Source organism: Choloepus didactylus, chromosome 17, assembly GCF_015220235.1.
Source record: "Choloepus didactylus isolate mChoDid1 chromosome 17, mChoDid1.pri, whole genome shotgun sequence".
Classification (NCBI taxonomy): Eukaryota; Metazoa; Chordata; class Mammalia; order Pilosa; family Megalonychidae; genus Choloepus; species Choloepus didactylus.
This window is the reverse complement of record NC_051323.1, coordinates 56,498,764-56,512,838: the sequence shown is the minus strand read 5'-3', so window position 1 is coordinate 56,512,838 and position 14,075 is coordinate 56,498,764.

Sequence of the window (14,075 nt, the reverse complement as noted above, 5' to 3'; positions counted from 1 at the left end):
TTGTGTGGGGAAATGATTCTTGTGTGTTCAGTTGGGGAACTCAGTTTGGGTGTGTTGCTGGAGCTGTCCACCCTGAATGTGGGGCGTGTGTACGGGTAGCCAGGGAAGAAGGGCAGTTCTAATGTTCAAATCCCCCAGGATCCTGGAGATTCAAGGCTGCTGCAAAAGTCTAAGCCTTCATTTCAGTTCAGCCCCAGCCCCTCTCTCTCACTGATCCATAAACCACCAGACTTGGCATAGTGTCCCTGGGTTCTCCGAGTGGATTCCCCCTCCCAGCTGCACTCCTCCAGTAGCTCAGCCAAGGGAAGGCTGTGCTACATCATCAGTGCGCGCCGTCCCACAAGGGAAGCCCCGGGCCACCAGGCCATGCGGTGGCGCACTCCCAGCCAGAAGCAAAAATGGCTGAGCGGGGTGTCTCAGCCCCCTCCTCCTTGCACTGTTCCTCCTTCCCAGCTCCGGGACAACTGGCGGGACTCTGGGCTGTGGGCACGGCCCCGGGCAGGAGTTTATCCAGCCCTCCAGGGGCTAGCTGCTAGCCGCGGGGTTTCTTTCTGCTTCCGGCTCTCCCCTCCGTTCCCCCGAACCCAAGGGTATCTGCTGCAGGCTATCTTCCCGGCCAGACAGCAAGAGGCCAGCCCAGCCCCCTCTTGCTGTGTTTTACTGTGTGGTTCCCACAATTGCTACTGGAGCCCTTCCTTTTTTTTTTTTTTTAAACAGCCAGCTGGTCTCCATACGCTGAGCCCTGGCTTCTCCAGCCCGCCGCGTGGCTGCGGGTCTTCCAGCCAGCTTATTCACTCGTTTCAGAATGCCGACTCCCGGTTTCACCAAGTATACAGCCCCTCTGGAGCTAGGAGCCCTCATCCAGTTGGTGCATCACTGTAACCGGTATTCTAGATCGCTTTCTGGTTTTTAGCTAGTGTTTTTCACAGAGGCGTTTTTTTCGTCCTGTCTCAACTAGCTGCCATCTTAGTTGTCTCTGCTTTATTTTTAAAGTTATAATGTGTAATGATTATACAGATACTTCAAAAAGACAAATAGAAAACTTAAATTATAAAAATAAATATCCCCTACAAATGTCAAGAAACACAGCATTACCAGCATCTGGGAAGTCCCTGTGTCTCCTTTGGGATCACAATGCCCTCCTACCTCCAGTGGTAGCCACACTATTGAATATTATGAAATTCACTTATTTGCCTTCCTTTATAGTTTTACTATCTAACCGTTCAACTTTAAATGATGTGGTTTAATCTTTCACCTGTTTTGGAATCATACAGTAGATATTCTTTTATATCTGGCTTCTTTCGTTCAATATTATGCCTCTAAGGTTTATTCATTTTATTGCATGTATCTGGACATATTGAAGTCTAATATTCCTTTGGTTAAATATACAATAGTTTGTTTTACCTATTGTAATGCTGAAGGACATTTGGATATTTCGAGTTTGGGGGTATAACAAACAGCCTTGTTATGGACATTCCTGTCCATGGTTTCTAGTGCCTTAAGTGCACATAGGGATGAAATTGCTAGATCATGTAATATACACATTTTCAGCATATTCTAGATACTGTCAAGCTGCTTTCAAAGTCTCCATACCATTTCATGACCCCACCATCAATTCATGAGAGTTCCCCATATCTTCATCAATATTTGATGTTTTCAGCTTTACAATTTTGCCAATCTGGTAGCTGGTGGAGTAAGATTTAGGTTTTTGTTTTTACTTTACATTTTTAGTCCTTCTTTTCCAGTAATTATACCATTTATTTATTTATTTGTTTATTTATATTTTGCTGAGATACTGGAAGTAAATAGTGAAACTACGAATGTCATCTTCACATTCTACCTTGGTGCTTGCAATCCATGGAATAGGCAGTTGGGAAGGAAATATGTAAATAAAGTAAAGGAGAGTAAGAACAAACTGGAACCCATAAGCATGAGCTGGAGTCCACAGGGACAGACTGAAACTTGTGCCACTCTCCCATTGTCTCTAACCTTGACAGCATGGGTGTCCTTCATATGTTGCTAAGCACAAACTACCCATCACAATATAGCAGTTTCATGTTTGCCCACTGCCTCCCCAAGGGAGCTAAACCATTAGATAAGGGAAAATATTTGTGAACTACAGAAAGCCGCCTGCTTCACTTCCACTTCCAAATCCCCTACAGGCATCTCTTTTATGGACCATCCTAAGCAGAAACTTATGAAAGAGGAATTCTGGGAAATGTAGCTTGGCCTAGCCAAGTTCACACACTATAAAGCCATCACAAAGGATTTATATCATTCCATGTTTTCCATAGTATGGAAGTTATATGCACTTTTATATATATATATTTGTGGTTACACTGAAGATTTGATTGTGCCCAATAATTTAAAAGGCTAATAATAATTTGTACTTTTACTGCAGTCTCCACATGTGCTCCATACTTTAACTCCATTTATGCCTCTCTGCATATATGCTACCACTGTGGTGTACTGAATTCTTTTTATATCAGAACTTATAAGTCAGTCAGTGTTAATTTATATTTAACTACAATTTTCCATTTCATTCCTCTTCGTTCCCTCCTGGATCTCCAAACTTCTCTCTGGGATCATTTTCCATCATCTGAAGAACCCTCTTTATTATTTTCTTCAATGTGATTTGTCACATGGTGACTATTTATTTTTTTTTACAGTTTTGTTGATAATATGTTTCCTGGCTTCCTTTTTTCTCTTTTCTTTTTTTTTCTTTCTGTTGAGAAGTCAGATACCCATGGTTTAATTATGGCTCTCTTGAAAATATTCTATATTTTTGTCATATTTTTAAGATTGTTCTGTTTATTTTTGTTTTCTACAATTGTACTATATGTATCCAAATGTAGGCTTCTTTATAATTTTTTTGTTTGAGATTTGTTGGACTTATTGAATCTGTTGGACTTATTAATTTGTTTTAGAAAATTGTTAACCATTATCTCATCATATGCTGCTTCTTCCTCATTTTCTTTCTCTTGGCCTTCTGGGGCTCTAAATAATGAATGAATGTTAGACGTTTTTTCTTTCATCTATTGATTATCTACTATCTGTTTTATGGTATTTTCAATTCTCCTTGTTCCATTCTGAACTTTTGATGTACCTTCTTATTCACTGGTTCTCTCTTTAGCTGCAACTCAACTGCTGTGCAAGTCATATGATGAGATTTTAATTCCAGTTTTTTTTAATATTTTTCAGTTATATCATGTCTATATCATTGAATCCTTTTCAAATCTGTGGATATTGTTTTTTTTTTTTTTTTGTATTTAGCTTTCATTTCTAAGAACATAATGAGCATGATACTATTACATTGTCTAAAAATTTCCATTTTTTTTTTCTTGTGGGTTTATTTCTATTGACAAATAGTTTCTGATTATTTTATTTCGTATTTTATTACCCCAGGTACTTCATGAACTTAATTTGCTTGCTGGAATAGATTCATTTTAGAAATAAGTTTTGACCTTCTGTGCTGTTATCTTGTGTCAGGAATTTATTTTATTTTATTTATTTATTTTACTTTATCTTTCTTCCAGATTCCTGGGAAGCTAAGAGTCCAGGACCAAATCTTCAGGATTTTCCAGAAGACCTAGATGACAAGGATTGTATCTCCACGTCATAGTGCAGCCTTTCAGATTCTTTGCCCAGAACGGGGACCACATAACACTAGATTCCCACCTTGGAGGACATGGAAATTTGACCCTCTCTCTTCAGTTCTAGGAGTTTGCCTATTAGAAACCTCTCTAGGCTTGGCAGATGAAGAGGGAGAACAACAGATGATTCTCTGGGGTCTTTGCCAAAAGGCAAAGTGGCTGGTGGCCACAGGACTCTGATTCTTGTACCTTGGTTATCTCTGATGGAGCATCTCGCTCATCTGCTTTGGATAAATGTTCCATGGGTAAAAGCAGTCTGGTTTAATTCTTTGGCTATTACCTGCTCCCTTTTCTTGGTCTGGTAAGTTCTTACTATCTTAGAGATTTTTGATAAAATAAAGAAAAAAGTCATTTCAACAAATTCTTTTAGTTGTCATGAGTGGAAGTATTTGTACAAATCATCTAAGTTAGCCAATCCTGGAAGTGGAAGGCTCCCAGGCAGCTTTTCTTTTACTACCTTAATGTCTCCATTGCTTTCCTTAGGACTTTTGAAAATCTTTAGTTAACATGTAAATTCTCCACTGAAATTCAAAATTTTTGGGGTCTCAAACTGAGCACTCAGATATATTCTCATACCATTTGAATTCTCTTTTGAACACTTAAAAAATGTTTGTAGTCACAATTGAAATTAAAACTGTTTGTATTATTATTTAATGACATTCACTCTTACTAGAATATAATATCAATAAATGGAGTAATAATGTACTGATAATAATTAACATTTATTTAGTGCTTATTTTGCGTCACTCTTCTCAGCAATTCTATTTATAATCTCAGAGAGTTTAAGTAACTTATCTCAGATCACATTGTTATTAAGTAATGGAGCATTAAGTCAAATCTGAGCAGTCTGGCTTAAGATGCCAAAGTATAAACCATAATTCCATAAATCCCTTGGAATCAGGGACTGTGCAATTTCATTTACCACTTATCCCCACTACCTAGCACAATGCCTTATGCACTGCAGGTGCTCAGTATATTGTGGGATGACAGTTTGAATGAGTTCAATAATTTTCATATGCTTGTAAACATGATAATTGCTACAAAAATTAAAATGGTGAAGATTATGTTGGGTTGGATTGTCAGGGAATAGTTTGCAAAACACTTAGATTCTGAGTTAAATCTAGACACCTGAATCTTGAATACAGGCATCTTGGAGATATTGTGGGCTAAGTTCCAGAACACCACAATAAAGAGAACATCGCATGAATTTTTTAGTTTCCAAATGCATATAAAAGTAATGTTTATACTATGCTGTATTCTGTCAAGTGTGCAATAGCATCATGTCTAAAAAAGCAATGTGAATACCTTAATTAAAATGTGACACAGAGACACAAAGTGAGGACATGCTGTTGGAAAAATGGCGCCAACAGACTTGCTCTACGCAGGGTTGCTACGAACCTTCAATTTCTAAAAACGCAATATCTGGAAAGCATAATAAAGCAAAGCATAATAAAATGAGACATGCCTGTGTTAAGTATGATTTGAATAGGAAAATGGGAAACAGGACAGTTCTGTAATAATGGAAGCGAGAGCAAAGAGGCAGAAAAGTTCAAATGTAGCCAAGACCTGCTTGTAAATATGTTTGGATGCAGTAAATAGTTTGGGAATCATAATATATATCTAGCATTAATAATAATTAACATTTTGAACAAGGATTCTGGACTAAGTATTTTATATAATAATTTCATTAACTATTATAAAGTAGATATCATTTATTCTCATTTAATAAATGAGAAAAGTGAGGCTCAGAGACAATTACCTCAAAATCACACAGCTAGTAAGTAGTAAAGCTTGAAAGTACAGATGACTAGTGGAAATATATGAGACAGAAAAATCAGAGGTTTGAAGATTTTCTTTTTTGATATAATACATTTAGAGTTCATCCAATGGGCAAAGAAGACTACAGAAATTTCACCTTTTAGGAGAGAAATGACACAAGTTCATATGTATGGAAGAGAAATCTCGTGGTAGTAGGCATGATAGATTTTTTTCTATATGAAACTAGTTTCCATTCCATGCACTCTTCATGAATAGACTGATGTAATTGTGTGACTGTTGTTTCTTCTGTTTGTTGTGCTCTTTGTGCCTGCTGTACTCTGTGTCAGGCACTGAGTTGGTTCCGAGGAACACAAAGGAAGAAATGGAAACAGAATGAGTAATGGAAACGATTTCCATACAATATGGTGGGAGCTATCCACTTAAGAATTAAGAAGAGGATGTTTTGAGAGTACAAACAAGGATCATTTAGACCATCTTGGGCTGTGAGACGTCATGAAAAGGTTTCTAAGAAAATGTCTAAGCTGATTTGATTCATGTAGAGTTTAGCCTTGAAAATGTGGGGAAAGGAGTCCAGTCCAAGATAAAAGGACAGTATAACAAATGCATGGAAATATGAAACAGCCTGCCATGTAGAGAGCTAGTTCTCAAAGGTGGTGACAGAACAGATGGTCAGAGCTGGGTCATGAGGTGTCTTGTATACATGACAAAACTTTCCCCTTATTCTGTAAGGGTTTTGGAGCCATTGGAAGATTGTATTCAGCACACTAGCATGAATAGCTGTCAATGCCTTTGAACATGACTTGAAATTTCTCCTTCGTGAGTTCTTATTAAGAATTTTCTACCTTCTCTGTGTGTGGCCACCACACTTCTATTTACCACATAGGGTTTCAATTTTGGAGTCTAGATATTTTTAAATTTAGAAGTGCTTCTCCCTCCACAGAAGCTGCTCTGAGATTATTTAATTTGCAGTCATCCAAAGTGAATGTGACTGCAGAAGGAGCCATAATGGGATAATGCACCCCAAGTTATGACACCTCACTGAGGAATGAAAAGTATTGAGTGAGAAAATCCTGATATAAAAAATAAGATATAGAAAAACTGTATGAAAAAAAACACAAAAAAGGAAATTAAGGTTAGGAATGCAGATGTAAAAATGTTCTCTACACTGTCGTTCTCAAATGCTTTCTTGTGATGGATATTTTCAAGCAGAGAATAACAAAGCTATAGTCAGTGGCTTCAGAATCTACCTCTCAATGAATGTTCCCAAGGAACTCTGATGAAAGTCATAAGGAATTATCACAAGAGTCAGGATGAAGCAGCAATAGCTGCAGATGCAGTGTTGTCTATAAACTGAAAATCCCTCCTTGGTCATCCTTCCACAAGTTGTTGTATGTTCACAAATGACCTCATGAGCTGGAATTGGACACAGGGAGGGGAGTACAGATAGAAAGAATAAAAAGCTGGTCATGGAGTAGTGTCTTTATGGCATGTATATCAATATATTCTTGTCTGAGCACTATTTCCAAGTTAATGAACCTAGAGCCTATTTAACATGTTCCATTGTTTATTAAATTGAATGAAGTACATTCTCTATATAATAATTCCTGTTTTCCTTCCCCATGTGTTTACATCAACTTTATAAAATGCATTAAAATTAAAACTTTGATTATGAAACACTAGTTTTCATGTTTTGATCCATTCATCCATAATGTGCCAGACTTCCCCTTTAGGAAAAATGATCCCTGTAGATTAGGATACAGAGTTTATCTTCTTTGGCATCACCTTCATTTAAAAGTACATAACAAAGGGCTTCAGATATAGAAGATTTTCAACAAATGTTGCTTACGGTAGATACTAAAAAAAAAAAATCTAGTAAATTTTGTTTAAATTTGATGGGCATAATTTTAACTATTGCATTAACTTTACATAAGTCCTATACATAATCGGGATGGGACTTCAAGGAGAAAATTAGAGTAAGGAAAGTCCCAGAGATTTTAAAGGTTAGAAATCACAGTTATCAATTACCATTATAGAACAAATTTTAAAGCAACCAAAACCTTAAAAACAAGAGCAAGTTCAAAAATTATTTTCCATGTTCTGTAATACAACTTCAAGGCCAACTCAGAGTCTATGTGGATATAAAGTACTATTCCATAATGTTAACGGATAAGTGAACTGAAGACATGTTTTCAGTTAATAACCTTAACTAGTCTCAGCAGTTTCTGCTTTTGGGGAATGCTACCTCTTTGCTTCATGAGTTTTATGAGGCTTTTGTTGAAAATGAACAGCCTTGTCTCTAGTAGGTGCCATGGACAACACATGTTGCAAGGCTAAAATTGTCGTTAGTGTCCACTTACTCAAGCAATTCTGCTTCCCCTCCTTCTGGCCAACCTAATTCTGTCAACCAAGCAATTGCCCCTTGATGTCTTGCTGTCAGACATGCTTTCAAAATAACCAGTTCAATTTAGAGTCGGCCAAGGGTTGTATATACATGTAGCAACTTGTTGGAAGTATAAGTCATTGTAAAATAAAACTCAACCAAACAGGGAGGTAATCAACTCAAAGCAAACATTCTGGAAGCATTTGATGCCAACACCTTACAATATACCACTCCTGACCAGTGAAGGGAAAAAAGCTCAAGAGAATAAAAAATAAAGTCTTATTACCTGTAACTGTTTTCACAGATTCAGATGTAAGAAAAGGCTCTTTCAAGGTGTAACTTCCAGAGATGAAATAGGTTATAACTGCAAAATCTAACACAAAACAGACTGGATTTAGTCCCTAGAGAGATTGAAGTTAAAGAGAGTCACACTGTAAACCACAAATGAAGAATGTGAAAAATTGTCACCATCAATTTCAGTGGCTTTGGAAGGCATTTGGCAGCCTGTGCAGGAAGACCAAGTAATACCAAGTGATGGATTTAGCCCTGTTTTTGCTGCTGAGCTGATGGATACAAATCACTCGCCTTTTAAACTCCAGGTTGCAGAAATAGGATGCATTGAGGTATAAGGAGATCAAATGGATGAATGTCAGATACCAACAAATCACAAAGTGCACAACCCAGTGTAGTCTGGATCAATTTTCTTAAATTGTTTGCAGCAAAGAAAATTAATGTTCTCTTTGAATTCTAAGGACTGGATTCTCTTATCTAGTACTTTCATAATAATGGAGGAAGGAAGGTGGTTTGGTTGATGCTACAGGTAAGACACATGCACGGCATTACTTCAGATCAGACAAGGTGGGTGGGCCTGTTCCATCTCTACATAAGGCTTTGAAAAGAGGACAGAGTGTAAGAGACATGGAGGCTGAGATGGTTTGCCAACCACAGGACCCAGAGGCAGCCACTTAATCTCTCTGAAATGCCATTTCTTCATAAGGAATGTGAAGATTTGAAAAAATATTCTATTTCACAAGGTTGCTGGAGGCATAAATGAATTGGAAATGAATTAAAGTAGGTTTGTTTAAGGATGGCTATTTTTGGCCAATCAACAAATTCTCCTTTCTCTCAAAATTTCTTTGAAATGACCAAAATAAAAATAAAAAATAATATTTAAAAACTTTATCAACGCTGGAAGACAGGGAAGATATTTGTCATTAAGGAAAATATTTTAAAGGATTTTTTTAACATATGGTAAAGGCATTAACAGGTTATAGAAAATAATAACCAGGGGGCAAATCTACTGAAGTGAAGAAAGTAAAGAAGGGGTCCACTTGTGTTATATGTAGATAGAGCTTTCCAGCAGAGGCCTGGAAACCACTAGCTTTAATGCACCATGGGCTGACAGAGAAAGCAAACCCTTGGAACACTTAGAACGTGTCTTAGTTTGCCATGGCTATAACAAATACCACACACTGGTTGGCTTAAACAACAGGAATTTTTTTGGCTCACAGTTTGGAGGCTACAAGCCCAACAGCAAGGTATTCACAGCCCATCCTTTCCTCCTGAGTCTATCTGTAGTGTTCCGGTGCTGGCTTGCCATCACTCCACGGGGTTCCTTGGCTTGTAGAGGCATTTCCACCTCTGTCACCTGACAATCGTTCTCTCCTTCTTTGGCTTCTACTTCAATGCCCAATTTCCTATGCTTATTAGCACTTCAGCCATACTGGATTAAGGCTACTGTGGGAGACTGAATTATGTACCACAGAAAAACATGTTCTTAATCTTAATCCATTCCTGTGGGTGTGAACCCATTGTAAATAGGACTTTTTAAAGATATTATTTTCAGTTAAGACATGGCCAACTGAATCAGGATGGATCTTAATCCTATTACCGCAAGTTTCATCAGAGAGAAAGTGACCCGGAGGAGTAGAAGCTGATAGTCAACGGAACCCAGAAGAGAAAGGAGAAGATACAGCCATGTGCATTGCCACATGACAGAACAGCCAAGGACCCAAGGATGGCCAGCAGCCCCGAATATTATAGCCCAAGGAGAAAGCATTGCCCTGTTGATGCCTAGCCTCAAAGCTGTGAGCCTATAAATTCCCTGGTTTAAGCCAACCCATGGTATTTGTGTTAGCAGCTGGGAAACTATGATACTCACCTTCTTTCAGTTCTCCCACCCCTTAACTAAAAACATCTTCCAAAGTCCTATTTACAAATAAGTTCATACCCACAGGACCAGGGGTTAGGAATTGGACATGTCTTTTGTGGGAAACAATAACCACCAGAAGGGAGCAAATTAAGCAAATTGAAGGGTTTCAGAAATTGCCCCAGTGCCTACCTTGATAGCAGCTGGTTGCAGTACTCTTTGCCATTCCTCCAACTGATGTGGCCCACCCACAAGGTAAACCTTGGCTTTTACCCTAAAAATACAGCCAGGTCAGTTAGAGAAGTGTGATATGACTCCAACCAAAAATGGCAGGTGTGTTAGGAAAAATAACAGCCTCCCTGATAGCTCTTTCCATTCTTCCCTTGAACAATGGAATTTTTGATGGATCACAAGCATCCCATCCTTCCATCCCTGAGGGTGTTTGGGGAGAATAGGTCATAGGTTAGTTGGAAGGAAATAAAATTAAATCCTACTTAAACAACTTTTGGAAATGCAAACATAAATACACACACACACACACACACACACACACACACACACACACAACCTCTGCAATGAAGTTCATTTTCCTGCCTAAGAAGTGCCTACCTTATAGTTAAACATCTTAAAATCAATGTTCTAGTGCTTGGGATAAACAGGGAACAAAAAAGATGTAAAGTCCAGCCCTCAGTGATGCTATTATAAAATAAGCTTATTTTCTTTTCTAGTTGAAACCTGTCCCACACTTTATATTACCAGGGAAAAAGTGCCACATCTTGAAAAATAAAATAAGTATTGTATGCATTGAAAATACAGGAAAGATAAGTCCAGGAAAGAAATCTTCAGATGAGAAAAAAAAAAAAAAAACCATGATATCTAAACTAAAAGATTGAATTGAGGCAGTAAAGAACAGAGTGGATAATGCAGCAAAATGAATCTTTGATTTAGAACAGAAATCAGGAAACTTTGCCTGTAAATATTTTAAGCTGTATGTGCTACATATACTGCGTCACGAACTATTCTTTTTCTTCTGTTTAAACAACTCTATAGAAATGTAAAAAACATTTTTAACTCATGGCCATACAAAAACAGGTCACATGCTAATATATTGTCTGCCAATCCCTGATTTAAAAGATCAGCTGATTTCTTTTAAAACTTATTAGAAAGCATATGACGATTAAGATAACTTTAGTAGAGAATAGTTCCAGAATATTTTCCAAAAATGGGAGAGAAATAGAGGAAGGCAAAGCCATAATTAGACAATAAGGAACATTTTCCTGAGCTGAAGTCTTAAATCTTCAGATTTAAATAAGCCCAGAATGACTGATGAAAAATGAATGAAAAGATAACTATACACAGACATATGTTAGTGTATATAATGAATTCTAGGAAAAACATTTTAATCTTTCAAGTACTCAGAGAGAAAAAAATGTTTACATGTAAAAGAAAAATTAAATTTACTTTTGCATCCAATATTTTTCTACTACATTAAATGCCAGAGGACAACAGAGCAACATCTAAACAGTTTGTCAAGTTGGGGATCTAGCCAAGCTATGCTCTTCAGGTACTAGAGCAACAAATAGACTTTCCAACAGCTATCTGCCCTTCCTGAATAAAAAATATCTGAAAATGTACTCTAGATGATAGAGAAATGCATCAAAATAAAGAAATCAAAGAGAAAAATTGCCAAAAGAAGTAAAATCTTCTGAGAAAATGGGATTATAAGTGTACATGTAGGGAAAAATGATATTCTTTGAAACAGAAAATAGTTAAAAAAAATTAGAGCTATGGAAGTAAAAAATCAGGAAAGATTTCAGCTTCACAGTACACACTCTGATGAGTGTAGGTTAAATACAAAACAATCTGTGTCAAATTTAGAGAGGACATTGGGGTCCAGCTTATGAGTATAGCAGAGGATTGACTGCTCACTCATCCATTTCATTCTGTATCTCAAGACAAACCAGACTGTGACTTTTGTAGTTATGCATAAATATAACTAGGGTTGAAATATTTTTGTGGGAAAATTCTATACATTCCTGCAAATATTCTCCAGCTTACAGAAGCTGCTTAAGAAGGGGTGGCAACTATATAACCTCAGTCATTTACTAACTTGAAAAATACAGTGTGCCAGGTACTTTCAAGTGCTAGGTATAAAACAGAACAAAAAAGACACCACTCCCTGCCCTCATAGTGCTTACATTCTAAAATAAGCTTATTTTATTTTTCTATTGGAAAGCTGCCCCCCATTTTACATTGTCAGGGAAAGAAGGACCTCATAAACAGCCACTCTAACACCAAGCACTACTATTGGTGGACTTTTTCTCTTCCTTTTCCTGACCCCACTTCCTAGAAGTGAAGGGGGAGGTGTGTAAGCAACCCTAATGCACTGCACGCAATCAGCAGTGATTGTGGGAGACGCTAAGAAAAATGTGAGCTGTGGAGTCAGAGCTCCTGGCTGTGAACACTGGCTTCATAACTTAAGAGGTTCTACCTGTGAGAACTCAGACAAATTCCTTAATTTCTCTGTCCCTTAGTCCCCTTGTCTATAAAAGGAAGATTTCAAAGGATCTGCCTTATGAGATTGTTATATGGATTAAATAATATAAATGAGGGTAAGACAGAACATAGTGTCAAGCATACAAAAAGTGACCCATAATCCTTACACTCACATTTCACCATTAACACCAATCTAGAATAAATAAAGTGCTCTTTAAACCACATCTGTTCCAAAACTAATAATAATAATGATGACTGATCACTGAACTTCCATTTCCTTGTTTTTTTAAATAGACACAGTAAAAGTACCGCTGCATAGAGTTGTGAAGATATAAAAATTAAAACAGATATCACAAAAAAGCTTTATAAGCCTGGCTATAACTCGAACTCAGGTAATTCTGATTCCAACATCTTTCAGTTCTACCTGTGCTGCACCCTTTGAAAATTTATCTGGATCTCTGTTAGTCCAAATAACCCAATCTAACTTGATCCCCTTGGGGCAACACAAAGGCTTTGGGTACACTGAGCTGAGCTTCACTTATGCTGACACTTTTCTTCTGACAAAAGACTTTTAGAAAAAGAAAAGTGCAGTTTAGAAAGTGGCATGACATTATTGGACACAAAATAAAGAGACTGAGTCCTTTGGGGAGAATACGTTGCTCTTAGAGAAGAGCTTAATATGTCACTCTTAGAGAAAAGCAATCCTATGAAAGGGCAAGACCCATCATTTGAGAGGAACCACAAACTTGATAGGGGTTGAACTACCAGCTGCAGGACAAAGTGAAAACAAGTGACACGTGGAAAGACAGTCATGATGATGAGGATGTCACAGGGAAGGTTAACTGGCCTTAAAATGCTTTCTACTGTTGACGCTTTTCTGCTTTAACACTAATGTAGCACCAGTAAGCACTTACAACATGCTTACTAAGTGATGGGCACTGTGTTGAGTGCTTCACATGCGTTATCACAGCCAATTCTCACATTATTAAAATAGGTTCTCTTGGTATTACAATTCTCTAGATGAAGATAGTGAAGGTCAGGGAGGTTAGGAAATTTGCCCAAGATTATAGAACTAATAAGTGGAGTTGCTAGGACCTGAATGATAGACTCTTGAGAAATAAGTAACTAAATTGAGTTAAACAAAATTAATCATTTTCTTGTCCAATCAGCATGAGGCGTTCTTCAAGGAAAAAAGTATATTCTGTCACCAATTTTAACACAAAGAATTTATCAATTTAATTATTCACCTACAATCATGTATACATGCATTTAGTCGATGTTTTCAAGGGACCTGTTAAATTCAAAACACTTTGCTCAGAATTCTAGGGGGTTGGGTTTTGTAATCCCCCAAATCATAAATTTAAAATAGAAGATTGCTCCTAACAATCCCCAGAAACTGTTACCCACACCAGGAGTGAACACTGGCCATCTGGATGGGCTCTAGAAACTCTGATGCCAGATTCAAGGCCAGTCTGATTCTGCCTGACTCCACAGCCTAAAACTGCCTCAAACTCTCTCTTTTGTGGGATTTCACACTTTACTGGGAAATATCAAGATATCAGCTTTCTAACTTTAGTGCCATGACATTTCAGAAAATGTTGAGAAATTTAATAAAATG